At 42.7% G+C, this 16,441-nt stretch overlaps 1 long non-coding RNA gene across 1 annotated transcript in view; it reads right to left on the bottom strand.

Annotated features, from left to right (window-relative positions):
* The window catches only part of LOC137326896 (uncharacterized), a 31,237-nt gene extending 16,908 nt beyond the window's left edge, over positions 1 to 14,329 (bottom strand). The window contains exons 1-2 of the long non-coding RNA XR_010964282.1: positions 14,293 to 14,329; positions 11,672 to 11,704 (exon numbers count right to left, since the gene is read on the bottom strand). This is a non-coding gene — a long non-coding RNA (uncharacterized lncRNA). The remainder of the gene's footprint in view (positions 1 to 11,671; positions 11,705 to 14,292) is intronic.
* Between the last annotated feature and the right edge of the window lie 2,112 nt (positions 14,330 to 16,441).

The following is a 16,441-nucleotide window of genomic DNA, read 5'->3' as shown; positions in this document are numbered from 1 at the left end:
GAGCACAAAATCTAGGCTGACACTCCAGTGCAGTATTGAGGGAGTGCTGCACTGTCGGAGGTGCCGTCTTTCAGATGAGACATTAAACTGAGGCCTCGGCTGCCCTCTCAGGTGGATGTAAAAGATTCCATGACACTATTTCAAAAAAGAGCAGGGGAGTTCTCCCCGGTGCCCTGGCTGATATTTATCCCTCAACCAACGTCACTAAAACAGATTATCTGATCATTATCACATTGCAGTTTGTGGGGCCTTGCTGTGTGCAAATTGATTGCAGCATTGCCTACATTTAGAATAGCGACTACACTTCAAAATTTAATTGGTTGCAAAGTCCTTTGGGACATCCTGAGGTTGTGGAAGGCGCTATATAAATAGAAGTTTTTTTTTCTGTCTTTAACGTAATGGTTCAAACATCTCAGTGTTTGCCTCGCCTCACTCTAGTTGAAAACATTTGACAAGGCAAACCCATTTCCCAAGGGATTTTGGTTACATGTGCATCTCTGCCTACAAAATCCAGCCAATGTAGTTTAGCGAAAGTCCCTTACTGTAATCATTATCCGGGTAAACCTAATTTTTACATGGGCAAATTAAGATGAGAGTAAAAGTGACTTGCTTAATATTCTGTTTAAACCCTTTTTATTTCCAGGCAATTCCACTGATAGAAATAAAAAGGGTTTAAACAGAATATTAAGCAAATCATCCATCAGCTTCTGCCATGTCAACACTGTTAATCTCATCCTCATCAAACATGGAATCCTTGACATCGTGCAACAATGAACCCTGCAGATTTACATGCCAACAAAGCCTCATATCAATCCAGGTCGAACAATCGCAAAGTCAGCAAATATCTACAATTTTGTCATAATTTCTTTCAACGTATTTAATAGGGAAAATGGCACGTAATCCTGAAATATCAAAGTTCCCAAATTAACAAGACTTTTTAAAAAAATCACCATTCCAGCGTTGTCCTGATAGTTGAAGCCTAACCATAGGACTCCTGTCTTTCCTCCACACCCAGCATATGTCCAATTGTGACATAGGCACCATGTGGATGATATTACCATCCTAGGCTGGTCCAAGTGTATTGATGTGGGCCTGGAGTTTTCAATCGTTCAAATATATCTGAATAGCAAGTACCAAGAGCAATTTCATGATGTAACTGAATGCCATGATCCAAAAGGAATAATACCATCCCGAAAGAGCATTTTATTCTTAGCTAACACACTCAAAAGAGCTCTAGGCACATTCATACTGCAGCTGATATCAGGAGCTACTGTCCGAGCTGTAGCCAGGCAAGCACTCCATCCACATTACATAGCTCCTGCTTGGTTGGAACTGTAATAGACTTCCTCAGGAGAGACCTATGCACTACCTGGGTACAGGTGTAATAGAGCTCTTTCCCGACAGCTTAAGAAAGTGTCAGCCATGGCTCAATGGGTAGCACTCACACCTCTGAGTCAGAAGATTGTGGGTTCAAGCCCCATTCCACAGTCTTGAGTGCATAATCCAGGCTGAAACTTCAGTGCAACACTGAAGGAGTGCTGCTGAAACCAAGGCCCCATCTGCCCTCTTGTGTGGACATAAAAGATCCCATTGCACCTAAAAAAACAGATGATCTGGTCATTATCACATTGCTGTTGTGGGATCTTGCTGTGCACAAATTGGCTGCTGCCTTTCCTACATTAAAAAGAAAGAATGCATTTACATAGTGCCTTTCATGACCTCAGCATGTCCCAAAGTGCTTTACAACCATTGAAGTCTAGTCATGTTGTAATGTAAGAATTACAATAGTGACTACAATTCAAAAGTACTTCATTGGCTGAAAGTGTTTTGGACGTCCTGATGTCTTGAACTGTGCTGTATAAATACAAGTTCTTTTATTCTTTCTTTAAATGTTTAGAAAGCAAGGATGTAACTGCGGCAGAAAACCTGTCTCCATGCATAAATGGAGTATCTGCCAGACTTCTGCTGAAGTTACGATGGCAGAGCAAGAGAAGCTCCAAGGAAATTCACCCTCTTAAACTGAGCTTAAGTGGGTCTGATCCACCTTTCCGATGAAACGTTAAACCAAGGCTCCGTTTGCCTGTTCAGGTGGACGTAAAGGATTCCTTGGCATTATTCGAAGAGGAACAGGGGAGTTCTTCCTGGGCAATATTTATCTCTCAACCAACATCACTAAAAAAAAACATTCTGGTCATTGACCTCATTGCTGTTTGTGGGACCTACTGAATATTCTGTTAACCAGTTTTGACAATGTATTGGATTTACACAGCATGTGGTGTCAAACCAAAGCCGTGCCCTCCACAGAATCTTATTCCACTTCGTTCCAGAGTCAGACCGGGCCCTGACCTGATTTACACATCCAGTTCATCATCAGTCTGAAGCTGCAAATCACTTTGCACACTAACCCTTCAATGTAAATGCAGCCTTAGACCATTTCTGTGCAATGAGGATTTGTACACAGTCAGACTAATCCTGTTTGCAGCAATACTGAGGTCTTAATTTTCTTAACTTTACAAAGTCATAATTGGGGCTATTGGAGTGTTATATTTAGAATTGGTTCATACAAACAACATGGACATTTTTTAAATGTTAATCTTTGTGACACGAAATAGGGATAATTTCTATGCTTGTTTGTAACATGTTGTGTAATTATAGAATATGTTTTGCCTAGATGGATGAAGTCATTCAATTTCTGTAATTAATTCTGACCTATTCATATTAACTCAGTAGAAGCAAGTGTTTAGCTCCATTGAAAGCACTCACGCAGTGGGGCTCTGAATGCAGTATTGTCTGCAACTGATGCTTGCGGCCTAAAAACAAGCTTGAGGACAACTTGAGTGAAGAGAAGACATGCTTCGAAATAAATTGAGAATCAGCCAAATTTGAGCCTGGAATTTCCTGCACATTTGTGCCCGGAGACACGCACAAACTGGCCCCAAAACAAATACTCGGCCTAAAAGATCACAGAATTTTGGGCATAAATGAGTTACACACATAAGTACAACATGCCTAAATCTCCTCGATCTTTTACGATCATCTATCAATCCCACCGCTCAAAAGCATCTCCGCCCATAATAATGGCCCTGCCCCAAAGTTACAGAGCCTTATACATGAGTTTCCTGCAATTGCATTTGCTCAGTTGGCTCTCTTCAAATTATGACCAGATTTTCAGACGGAGCAGGAAACAAAGTCATATTACTGGTGTTTTATTTGCAATTTTTTGAGTATTTAAAAAAATTGACCCTCACTGAGACCTGTACTGTATTATCTGTTCCTTTGAATGTATTTTTATGGCATATGTGTAAGTCACATTAAAAATTCAAAAGCTTCCCCAATTGCAGGTTCTTAAACATGCTGTGCCTGATGTGTGTGAATGATGGTTGAATGAGTTGAAACTTAATTTTCATATTTAAAGAAGGAATATATAATGTAAGTTCAGTGCTTTCCTTTGGCCCTGATTGTTTACACTGATTTACGCCCATTATACGTTTGGACGTATTCTAATGAGATTGGCAGGAAATTTGAGCGTAACTTGACATCGGCAGAATGAGCGCATCATTGGGTCTAACTTCTGGGTTGCACCCATGGAGGAAATTTCAGGCCTTGATTTGTAAAAAATATCTGTGCAGTGTAAAGTTGTTATCTTTGAGGTGCAATATGGATGTATATTTGACACGTTGGCATTGTTAATGGATTTCCTAAGTAAAATGTAATAGTTGCATATATTTTGAAAGATGATACAAGTTTTACATCTTTATGTACCTCAGCCAACCATTGTGTACAAATAGGGATAGATTGTCCTCTCCGGGTGCCCAGTAAGTGTCCAACAGGTGCCCTTTTGAAATGCCCTTAATATTGTCGACCTGTCAAATATACATTCATAGCACTGTGGTGAGGGCACTGCATCCACTGTTCCTCCCAGGGTCATTACCAGTCTCCAAGAGCAGGCCTGGCTGTGTTTTCTCCTGAAATTGGTGCAATTATAAGCGCAGCTGCAGGCCTCTCAGCCGCATATTGAGCCTCCCAGATTGGGGCCTGGTGATGGAGGGAGTCAGGCAGCAGGACATTGCACCAAGTTTCAGTAGATGCCCCTTCTACACAGGAACAGGCCATATTCTGCCCACTTGGGCAATGGAGGCAGAACATGACTTTATGGGTCTCCACTCCTTTCTCCTCTACCCTGTGCTTGGCGAATTCTGATGCCTGAGGAACAGGGTAAAGGAAAATTGGCTCATCCTTATCATTGGCTTTATTTAAATGAGTGCGTTGAAGTCGCCTACTTTATTACATCACCATCAAATAAATCATCTAGCACCATTAATTCACATTTTTACACATATTACCCCTGCTACACATTCTTCCTTCAGTAACCATGTTCTGTCAGATTAAGGTGACTTAATCTGACATATCAGACAGCCCTATAAACAAATATGACAGAAGAGACTATTTATGGTTCTTAGGAACTGGTCAAATTAGTCAACCTAAATAATTCAACACAGTGATTAGCTAATTGTATGTAAATCTAGATGACTTTATAAAGCTGCCTCATTTTTTTACAAATCGTTGACTTTCTCACTGTTAACCAAATCATGTGAAGTGATTTATTGATTTGTTCACACAGCCCATGGATAATCCATCTTTATTGCCAGAGCATTCAAAACAATTAGTCAACTAAAAAATGGTAAATTATGCAGCGATCAAATGAACACAGCGGAAGTAATTTTTAACACATGCACAGAAAGAGGCCACTGCGTATTAACCATCAGAGGGGCTGTTTTCACTGCACTGATTGTTTGAATTGCAAAGAATCAGATTACCAGTAAATGGTTTGTATTCAGAATAGTATGAAAGAAAACCTAGAACAAAATCTGGAAAAGACATTGGGCTAGAAATTGGGCCATGTAGCGCCCGTTGTTTCGGTGCTACGCGGCCTTCCAAAGTGCCAAGATGGTGTATTGGCTGCGCACGCACGTTTCTAGCGGGACGTGCGCCGGACGTCATCTTGGTGAAGTTAGCAGTGCATGCGCAAATAACGAACGCTGGAAGCATGTAAAATAGGGAGAAAATGGCTACAATCAGCGTGCAATGCTGATTTAAAGTGATAGACACCATTTTGGGACTCAACATTCCACTCAAAGCACAGTCTTAACCGTGACCATCTGAACGTGTCTTAGAGTGCCTGGAGGACCCACACCAGCACTATTTAAAGGGACCATGCAGGATCCACAGGTTAGTTGCTGGTTTATTGCTTCTGGCTGCTGAGACATTTGTAACTGTTTTTGGAGGTCTCCTATACTTGAATACTAGGACGCGGGGACATAGCCTAACATTTAGAGCCAGAACGTGCAGGAGTGAAGTTAGGAAATGCTTCTACACGCAAAGGGTGGGAGAAGTTTGGAATACTCTTCTGCAAGCGACAGTTGATGCTAGCTCATTTGTGGATTTTAAATCTGGGATCGATAGATTTCTGTGAAACAAGGGCATTAGGGGATATGGGGCTATGGCGAGTATATGGAGTTAGGTCACAGGTCAACCATGATCTCAATGAATGGTGGAACAGGCTCGAGGGGCTAAATGTCACTGCCCACTTGCTGCCTCCTGTTATGCGCCACCTTCTCCTACTTGAAAGCGGGACGTGTGTCTGGGATGTGCCTGTCATGGTTGAATAGCTGCCAGTGTATGTGGCCTGTGCGTTGTGGGTGGGCAGCTTGCAATAATGGTAATGTATAAAAGTGAGATGAAGCATCTGATTGGAAGAGTTGAGTACTGATGGAAAGAGTTTGTTGGTATGTGGGTGATGGGGGGTGTAGTGTGTGGAGCAGTGGATGCGGCTAGTGGTGCAGTTGGTAGGAGACGCCATTTGACAGTTGACCTCACTCACCTTGACCACGTGTCAAAGCATTGAACTTCTTCCTGCACTGCATCCATGTTCATGGTGCTATGCACCTGGCATTGACTGTGTTCCCCGCTGCCTCCCACTGTCTTTTGAGCCTATGTCTGGAGTGCCTCTTGCCACCCCCCCCCCCACCCCACCCCCTGCAGATATAGGATGTTCCCCCTTCTGTCCACCTCTAGCACCAAGGCCTCTAGTGCATCAGCAGAGAATCTTGGTGCACGTACTCCCAAAGGCCTGGTACAAACTCAGAACGGCAGATTGGTGAGGTCTGGCATGCAGATTGGAGGATGTGGAATTTAGTGGTGCGCAACCTTTATTCAATGTTTTAACATAACTCAGCAGTTTGTAAACATAGGGACGGGACCTGCATCTGTGTTTTACATGTGCGATGTCTGAGCTCTGTTCAGACTCCGTGCAGACAGCAGACTGTTATTTTTAGCAAATAACAGGTACCAGCTACCTTTAAGAGATTTTAAGAGACAGCCTGCCTTTAAGAGATTCAGGCTCCCCCTGCTGGTGGAATGTGCGCATGTCCATGAATCCTCGTGTCAGGCCTGGTTTTTAACGTTGCTGTCAGGTAGGTGTTTGGGCCAGATGAATGTCTCGTCTTGCCTGCGCAGGAAGCACTGGGCGCGGGTTAATCACGGATCGTGGTGCCCGCGCCTGGTTTTGGGGATTAACCAATTTAACCCCTATTGTATATCTCACCCTTTAGGAAACAGCAGCCGCAATGGTGCAGACTTTTTCAAGAAACTAATCATTAGAAAGACATTTTCAGAATTGGCTGTCCCAGGAAGTGAGTCCGCCCAAAAACTCTCCAGAATGACAATTTATATTTTACACAGTGGAATTTATATCTTACTACTGGACCAATCTTAGGACAAATATTGGGGGCAGAAATAGAAAAAATAAATAAAATATGGAAACAGCACAATTCATAGATGCCCTCGTGGTCGGTCATCATTCATAATAATACAAAATACACAAAAATTTTGTAAAATGCATTAACTAAGCTACTGCAATCCTTAATATAATTTAGTCTTGTCTCCCATTGTCACAATGGTGGTATCATTAAAGGGGCAATGTCGGGTGCCCTAAGGACTCACAATGAGTCAATGCAACCGGTGATCTGAATTGAACCATATAGTCCAAGAAAGCCTCAGGTTCAATCCCTGGTCTGTGCCCAGTTAGCTGATCTAATCTGGGGTAGTGGAGGGACTGCACAATTGACCTCAGAGTCTTTGAACTAAAGAGCAGGTAAATCATCCAAGGTTCCTGCACCTTATTACTGTTCAGCAACGCATGCTGAAAGTGCTTGGGGTAATTTTAATCTAACTCGCCCACTGGAAAACTGACACAATCAGATCGGCCACCGTTTTATATGCCACCCAATTTTACTTTCCATTGACTTCAAAAATTCGGTGCAAAAATGTCTATTGATTAACAGGTAGATAGTGGACAATTTGCAGTTGAGATCACATTCAATGAAGCTCAAAATCTTTCATTGGGTTCAGCTAATGTATCCCTATTACCCGGTACTAAACATGGTCGAATTTGAAAACAGTACAGCATATAATTACATACATGCAGATCACCCGCCCTTTAAGATCTGGGTACTTCGGTGACAGTTTAAACTCCATGGCTGTGATTCTTTTCACTAATGTTGCTAGACAAGTTGGACCAACCCCAGACCGCAGTAAGAGATGTTCGATCATGCTGTTGTCCCTTGTGCTGTAAGGAGACCATTGTGCACTATCTATTTAAGTTTTGCTCACAGCACAATGACTAATGCAATTTATTGTTTTTTTAAATGTAACTGTCGAAATCTTAGAACAGGTTGAAACTCAGTTACTCTTTTAACCATTTGCTAAATTTCATTGTATAGGTGACATACTCTTTTATGGCGATTATGACTCAAATCTCAATTACACACATACAAACACTCACACCAACACGAACAAACAGATGAGATGTGAGTTGTTAAAAGCCTCCTTAAAAAGACAAGGCCAGGGACCTTTGTGACGAAGCTGGTGTATGTGAACAAATTGGCTCGATTTTCAGTGGGCTCGAGAAAAGATCCAAAACGTATGAACTGCAGTGTTAATATTGTACAGACAGTAAACAAATAAATGTTGACACAGCGGCTTAACAGGACAAAAACCATGCAGCAAGGTTTTGCTCAGAATATAATTACAATATCATCGCTACATAGGAAACTTTGACTCATTCTAGTAGAAAAATAGGGCACTGTTTTTAGAAGCTGGGGAGCCATGTGACTGTGAGATATTTTAATTTTTGCTCACGGTTTATTAACATGCAGCGTCTATATGACTGGGAAAGGATATTGGTTTTGCTGACTAGAAGCTGAAGTGATGTGAGATGATAAGGTAGGTTAGGGGAATTTTTGGGGCTATAGTGGCCAAGTCAAGCTAAACCCAAGTTTGTGTGTAGGTGTAAACATCAGACAAATTCATTGACGTACTTAAAGTTTCTAAAATTTAACATTACCACAGATAATATAACGCAAACTGCTATTCAAAAATGCTGAAGAATTGCCCAAATGTTTATTGTACGCAGTAAAAACTAATATTTGCTTTACTTTTGGGCAGTTAGCCTCATGTATCTGCAAGACTATTCAAAGATATTTTCAGTCTCTTTTAAAGATTAAAATCAACCATCTTTGTTTCACCAGAGCTGCTTAGTTTAACTGTGTTTCAAAATCTCCACAAATGTTTGCAGCATTTTTTAATATATATTCATTCTCAGGATGTGGGGTTCGCTGGCAAGGCCGGCATTTATTGCCCATCCCTTATTGCCCTGAGAGGGTGGTGGTGGGCCTTCTTGAACTGCTCCAGTATGGCAGTTTAATACAACCCAAGTGGCTTGCTAGGCCACTTCAGAGGGCAGTTAAGAATCAACCACATTGATGTGGAATTGGAATCACACAAAGACCAGACCAGGTAAGGACGGCAGGTTTCCTTCCCTAAGGGACATTAGTGAACCAATTGCGTTTTTATTGATAATCCGGCGTTTTACACATACCAAATTCAAACTGAATTCACATTCTCAAACTGCCATGGTGGGTTTCAAACTCACATTCTCTGGATTATTAGTCCAGACCTCTGGATTATAGGTCCAGTGATGTAATCACTACACTACCGTACCCTAGGCAGAAATATCCTCAGCTTTAATTACTGCTTCTCACTCAGCATCAGTTCCAGCACTGCTTTGCACAGTAATAATTAGAATGACAGGGCAAAGGCTGCATCAAAATACACACCTCCATAGCTTCTGTGTCATAATTTAACTTGCACTACCTACTCAAAATGCTTCTCTTCGCTTCAACTCCACCTGCCTGTTTACAATGTTAGATCTAATTCCACTGATCAAACCTAAATCCAATCCACAATCCCATGTCATTTACACTATAGCTTCACTCAAAGCAAGACATCAATTTGCAGTATCAAAATATAATAAACTATGGTTGGGGCAAAGTGGGGTTGGAGTAAACCACAGATTTGATTCAAACTCTTTATACCAGTCAGACAACAGTCTTTTTCAAAAACCTTGTATACGATGTAAGACACGATGGGGTCAAAATTTAACATCGTTGAACCCGTTTTATGGGCCTAAAACAGGTACAACGATTACCAATTTAGCAGTGCAGAGGCCTGTGACTGATCTACACGGGAGTTCGGGTCACTGATAAATTGGTCAGGGCCTTTTTCAGGTGGCCCTGGTGGTGAAATAAACACAGGCCTCAGTTCAAACTGAAATGTGGCTCCGGAGCTCCTTTCAGACCTGGATTCCTAAAGTAGTTTGCCCTTGTCAGAAATTACGATGCGCAAGCTCCAACTGGCATTTCCGGGTTTGAATAGCCTAACCAGAGATCCTTGAAGGGACCACTTCTGGCCTTTCAAAAAAGGCCCAAAAACATTGGAGATTTTCGAGTATTTTGTGAAGTCGGAAGGAGCAGGAGTGCCCCAGGTTCCATAGAACAACTGTGGGCCGCTGATTGACACCCGCAGCTCGCCTGATTTATTCTGATGAGGCCCAAGGATGAATTTACGCCATCACTCTGCACTGCCAGAATCGCACCCAGCTTGGGACGCTAAGGAATTTAGGCCCCAAAAGCTCTGTCTGCCAGAGTAACATGAGTCGGTTGTAAAGTATTGATGAGACTAGATTATGAACACTATATGAAGAATATTCATACTTGTGAATCTTGCTCCTGGTTTCATTGCCGGCATTGCCACAATTTATAATTTATGCCATTTAAATACCTCGTAACATTATTTCGTTCTGTAATGAACTTACTAGAATATTTTAATGGGATTTAAATAATGTATCCTAATTGGGTGAAGTTGATTGTAGGCACAAAATTGTTAACACTACCATTTTCACGTTTTTGAATTGTTACTCTGAATTACAATAGCAATGGATCGGCTGTCATCCTTGCAAATGATCGCCTGATTAGTAAATCCCTTAGTACACCTTACGTATTAACCATTTTCCTCTCATTCCGGAAGATGTAGCCTGGAAATTATTTTGAGCAACATTATCATACAACACTTGAGGGGTAATTCTGCGATCCCACACTCCCACGAGGGAGCCACAGTTGCAGGGTGCGTGGATTTGGAGAACCAAGGCTACAATGTTGTAGTCCTATGTCTGATCCACCCGGATCTTGAACACAGCTTCCCCAAGATGGGAGTGTGGGATCACAGAATTACCCTTTTGAGCATTGCAACAACAACTTGCATTTATATAGTGCCTTTAACGTTGTAAAATGACCCAAGGCACTTCACAGGAGTGTTATCAGACAGAAATTGGCAGAGAGCCACATAAGGAGATATTAGGACAGGTGACCAAGAACAAAGAGGTAGGTTTTAAGGAGTGTCTTAACGGAAGAGAGAGATAGAGAGGCAGAGAAGTTTCTGGGGGAATTCCAGATCTTAGGGCCGAGACGGCTAAAGACATAGCCGCCAATGGTGGGGCAATGGAAATCGGGGATGCACAAGAGGCCAGAATTGTTGAAACGCAGAGATCTCGGAGGGTTGTAGGGCTGGACGAGGTTACAGAGATAGGGAGGGGAGAGGCCATGGAGGGATTTGAACACAAGGGTGGTCTGGTATCAGATTCCTTTCTCTCTGATTAATGGAGGCACTAGCCCAGTTACAGTAGATGGGTTAATACCACCCTCAGAACAGTGGATAAAAGAACTTGAGACAAATGCAATCGTACAATGACATAGCAGGCAATAATTTCCAGGCTACTCTGTTCTTTAGAAGTGAGTGATTCAGATAACACTGTACGAATGCGTACTACTGCCAGGGAGCCTCACCTGCTGAGCATATCAGGACATTGCAGGCACACTGCCCTAATTTTCCATCCTTTAAAACTAGTGCACCCACAATTTCTTGATATGTGCGATGGGTGGATGAGGCTTCTTGCTGGAAGCACAGTTTTATAAAATCGTCCCTTATGTTTTGTGTTACGGGTGAGTGAGACAGGTGACTCTTTGGACTCAATTTTAATTTGGAAGTGCGGGTGCGTTGGGGGCGGGGGAGGTACGAAAATTAGAGAAATGAGGAGCGGGAAATGAACCCGGCTCCAACATGCCGACTTCCGCGTCTCACAAAGACGTATTTGGGTGCGCACGGCATTGCTGAATCCGGAAGTGCCAGCGGGACGATATTTAAAGAAGCAAATGTACGGGTACTTAAGGTACTTTATTTCTTACATATTAGGCAGTTAAAACAATATTCAACTTACCTGGGCGACTTTCCCTCGGCTTCTGATTCATGCCTGGTGAAATGAAGGGCTGGATCAGGCAAAAGTAAAGTAAATAAATGAAATAAAATAACATTTCACAACATAAAAAGTAAATAGTCCTACCGTGAAACAATGTCACCTGCACCCCCTGCTCAGATATCCAATGTCGCTCTGATGTCTCCCCCCGGTGTCTCCCTCTCAGATGTCTCTCTGAGGTCCCCCCCAGCTCCGATGTCCGATGTCGCCCCCACCCCGATCTTTGTCCCCCCACTCTCTCTTGCAGCGCTGGATGACATCTCTCTCTCTATCTCGGCCCCCCCCCCCCAACTTGGCATTGCAGCTCCTGTCAATCAGGCTGGGCTGCCAGGCTCGAAACCTGGAAACAAGATTAATGAGCATCAATTACCTTGCGATCGCGTGGGGAAAGGTAAGTTTTTATTTTTCGGGTTTGCTGCGCATCCATTGACTCCACCCCGCTTCTATCCTGCCACCCTTTTAAAATTGAGCCTCTTGTGTGAGGCAGGTAGTGCTATGTTTTGACTTAAAAGTGAGTGAGGCAGGTAACACTGTGTGTTCTTTAAATTAATCCTGGTTCAAAACCAAGCTATCAGATGTGGATCATTTGGTAGCACTCCCGTCTCTGAGTCAGAGGATGTGGGTTCAACCCCCACTCCAGAGGTTTGAGCACACAATCTAGCCTGACACTCCAGTGCAGTACTGAGGGAGTGCTGCACTATCAGAGGTGCCATCTTTCGGATGAGACGTTAAACCGAGGACCTGTCTGCACTTTCAAGTGGACGTAAAAGATCCCGTGGCACTATTCAAAGAAGAGTAAAGAGGAGTTCTCCCTGGTGTCCTGGTCAATATTTATCCCTCAAACAACATTACTAATACACATTATCTGGTCATTATCTCATTGCTGTTTGTGGGATCTTGCTGTGCTCGTATTGGCTGCTGTGTTTGCTACATTACAACAGTGACTATATTTCAAAACTACCTCATTGGCTGTAAAGCACTTTCAAATATCCTGAGGTTGTAAAAGGCATGTTTATAAATGCAAGTCCTTTCTTGAAAGTAAACTGGGTAAATTTCCTGGATTGGTTCTAATTCAACGTAGTGAAAAGTAAAGAAACGCCAGATTTGCCGCTGAGTCAAGTTAATGCCAGTATTGCTGGATAAGTAGCAAAGGTGCCTCCTATGTGAGTTTAGACTATGAAGTGTTGTGTTGGTTCCTTGTAACTAGAGATAACACAACATTACACTGGCGCCAGGCGATCCCCTTGGGCTGGTGTGGATGGAGGCAAGACAGTTGCAGCAATTTGGAATCAGCAGTGCATAAATGAGAATCCCAGTATAGTAAGGGTATCAGTGTAAATTAGGTTGTTGGTGTTTGTGTAAACAGAGTCTATTTTAGCAATTTAATCATCAGACATTGTGTGGTTCTTCCTGCACCCATTCTCACCTTGGTCTGCCAGAGCAGAGCCTCCTGTCTTCCAGACAGGCTCACCTGATACCTGGCCACTCCACTTCCAGACAGGCTCACCTGATACCTGGCCACTCCACTTCCAGACAGGCTCACCTGATACCTGGCCACTCCACTTCCAGACAGGCTCACCTGATACCTGGCCACTCCACTTCCAGACAGGCTCACCTGATACCTGGCCACTCCACTTCCAGACAGACTCACCTGATACCTGGCCTCTCCACTTCCAGACAGGCTCACCTGATACCTGGCCACTCCACTTCCAGACAGGCTCACCTGATACCTGGCCACTCCACTTCCAGACAGGCTCACCTGATACCTGGCCACTCCACTTCCAGACAGACTCACCTGATACCTGGCCACTCCACTTCCAGACAGGCTCACCTGATACCTGGCCACTCCACTTCCAGACAGGCTCACCTGATACCTGGCCACTCCACTTCCAGTAGGTACTTTGTTATAGATAGAGAAAGCTGGATGTGAAACCGTGCAATAAAAGCATCTTTTGCTTTTTCTTTCTCCTTGTTCTTTAAGTCTGCTGAACTTTGACTTATTCAAAAGCCTTCTCCTCCTGCCCCTAGAATCATAGACATTTTACAGCACAGGAGACCTTTCAGCCCATCACTCCTGTGCCAGCTCTCTGAAAGAGCTCTCCACTTAATCCCATTCCCTTGCCCTCCCCACTGCCACCTACTCCCCTCACCCCCCACCCATACCCTTTTCATTTTTTTTCACATCCCTTTTAAAACTTATGATGGGTGTTTCTTTCACCATTGTTTCTGGTACAGCATTCCATGTCCTAACAACCCTTAACATTAAAAAAATCTCCTAACCTCTCCCTTTGTTCTTTTGATGATTTCAAATTTATGCTCTCTAGTTACTGACTCACTGCCTGGTGGAAATAACTTTTCCCTATTTACCTTATGAAAACTCTTCATAATTTTGCACACCTCTATCAGTTCTCCCCTAAACCTTCTCTGCTCTCATAAAAAGAACCCCGGTTTCTCTAACCTCATAACTAAAGCATCTCACACCAATGAATCTGTTCCACATCCTCTCTGTGGCCTTGACATGCTTTCTAAATAAGGATGTCTCAAACTGGACACAATGGGGGTAATTCATCGGGAGGAAAACCCACATGATCAAGTGGAACGCTGGATTACACCCCATCCAATATTACTCTCCATTGACTTCATGACCCTGGAATGGGGCTTAGAACCCACAACCTGTTGACTCAGAGGGGAGAGTGCTACCACTGAGTCAAAGCTGACACGTAGCTGAGTTAAACCAATTCCTCAGCTAAGGGAAGAGGTGGTGAGAATCGTGCATCCAGAGTCTCATGGTAAACATTAAAGTGCCTTCTGGGAAGAGGTTCTCAGGACGAGCTAAAAAAAAGAGCAGAATTCATTTTTAATTTACTTTTAATCGTGTCTTGTAGAAACAGACTGCGTAATGTGTAACACCAGGAACGCTCAGTTCACTTTACTTATGAGGAAAGGCTTTATAACTCGCTCAGAATTTTGTCATTTATGAATAATGTGTTTTTCGCCCTTGAGGAATAAACTGGGCATTGCACATTTGCCATTGTGCATTTTTTATCAATGATACCAGAAAAAGAAAGACAATTACTTATTTTGATTAACCCAACGTGGAAATGATTACTCTGCCCTTGCATAGTGACATAGATATGTCTGAACTTATTAAAGATACTTCAGAGATTTCAATGCCCATCCGTTTTTATTTAACGTGGAGTGATTAACTCTTAAAGCATCAGTTACAGAACATGTTGTGTTAACTGAATAGCGGTGGTTTATTCAACAAGAGTTCATTTATAAGTGCAAAGTGAGGTTCGATGAACTGGACCCTGGTGGTCCCACAACATGTTATTTATCCCCACCCCCATTTTAACCACTTTGAGCAAATTAGTGGAGGGTAGGAATTATGCTCCTTGCAAATGTTTTTTTGGAATTTCTATCCCTATGCTCTTCCTCCTGTCCTTGTTTTAGATCCCCACTGTAGATTCTCACCGTCATGCCTGTTGCAGGTAGCACCATCAGGTCTTCTTGACAGCATATTTCTGCAGAATTCCTGTGATCCTCCCACACTCCCTTTTTTTTGATCCTCCATACTGGAAGGTTCATATACCACAACTCACAACAACAACAACTTGCATTGATAAAGCACCTTTAACGTAGGAAAACGTCCCAAGACGCTTCACAGAAGTGTAATCAGACAATAATTGATGCCGAGTTCCAAATGAGGAATTAAAGGGGTAATTTCACAAGGCGCTGCTGCCAGAGTAGAGCCACACTAGACATGATTGGGATAGATCCACTCCTCTAACCTGCACTCATCACTAGCAAAGCCCCAAACTTAATCTGTAAGAGTAATAAGGGGAAGTCAAAGGGAATTATGGATTTAGTTGCCAAGGAAGGCCATTGAAATGGGCAGTATCAACTGGTTCAAAGTCAAAGAGATACACTTCTGGAGGAAACTTGGGTGAATATGGTGGGTTGAGATCTGTGAAAAAGGAATTGCCTTATTGAACCTAATATCTTTTTCCTAAAAGCTTTTGTACTTTTTTGTTCTCTTGGAAATAGAATGCTAGTCACTAGTGAGGGAAGAAGAGCAAGCACACTAGCCGAAGCTGGGATCAAAGTCACATACACACTGGGTTCAGAACCCAGCGTTCTGACATGTGCTACTGGACTGTCTATTTTGTAACTTAAATAAAAAGTCCACTCAAGGATTATGTATTAAAAGAAAATTTCTATTAACTAACAGTAATAATTGTCTTTTTTTCTTATTCATTCTTAGAATGTAGGCGTCACTGACAAAGCTGGCATTTATTGCCTATCCCTAGTTGCCCTTGAGAAGGTGGTGATGAGCTGCCTTCTTGAACCTCTGCAGTCCATGTGATGAAGGTTCTCCCAGTGCTGTTGGATAGGGAGTTCCAGGATTTTGACCCAGCGATGATGAAGGAACGGCGATATATTTCCAGGTCAGGATTGTTAACCGTCTTCAGTAAATCACATGAGATTTCTAAAAGGTGGAGCACACAGAGCACACATCAACACTAATAACTACTGCCATTACAAAAGCTGACCAAGTACATAACTCAGCCCAACTGAAAATTGAAAGAATACATTTAATATACAGATACCAGAGAGTAATTTCAAGTCTGTAACCTTGGATTTTCAGCTGTGGTTATAAAACCCTGAAGCTTCACTGTTGTGCTTTATGGCATCATCTAAACCATTCAGTTTAGAATAGACTACCTTGGAATC

The sequence above is a fragment of the Heptranchias perlo genome, chromosome 11 (assembly GCF_035084215.1).
Source record: "Heptranchias perlo isolate sHepPer1 chromosome 11, sHepPer1.hap1, whole genome shotgun sequence".
NCBI classification, from domain to species: domain Eukaryota; kingdom Metazoa; phylum Chordata; class Chondrichthyes; order Hexanchiformes; family Hexanchidae; genus Heptranchias; species Heptranchias perlo.
The sequence above is the reverse complement of the archived record's forward strand: the minus strand, read 5'-3'. Positions and strand labels throughout refer to the sequence as shown.